Raw genomic sequence first — 385 nt, forward strand, 5'->3', positions numbered from 1 at the left:
TGTCATCAGCCCAAGCAGTCTGGAACTGCTTGACAGTGAGTGACCGGCCTTCTCTTACTCTCGTGACTGAGGTGAGGATCGACTCGATCCATGCAAGAGACATACGTGCCTGCATCGTGGTCGAATCCCAGACCACGCCCAGATAAGTGGTTCTCTGTACTGGAGAAACTGTTCTAATACCAGAGCCTGCTCAGGACCCACTAGAGTGGGGGTGACCCCGTTGAATCGAGGCGGACGAGAACCGAACTGGATTCTGTAGCCTCTTTCTACAGTACGCAGGACCCATTGAGATACATTTGGCAGTAGCTTCCACACTGCTAAATAATCTACTAAGGGAATCAGTCTCTCGAGACTGATCTCTGGTGTGCCCAGAACGGCTAGTTCA

Source organism: Sinocyclocheilus anshuiensis, unplaced genomic scaffold, assembly GCF_001515605.1.
Source record: "Sinocyclocheilus anshuiensis isolate Anshui unplaced genomic scaffold, SAMN03320099.WGS_v1.1 scaffold734, whole genome shotgun sequence".
Classification (NCBI taxonomy): Eukaryota; Metazoa; Chordata; class Actinopteri; order Cypriniformes; family Cyprinidae; genus Sinocyclocheilus; species Sinocyclocheilus anshuiensis.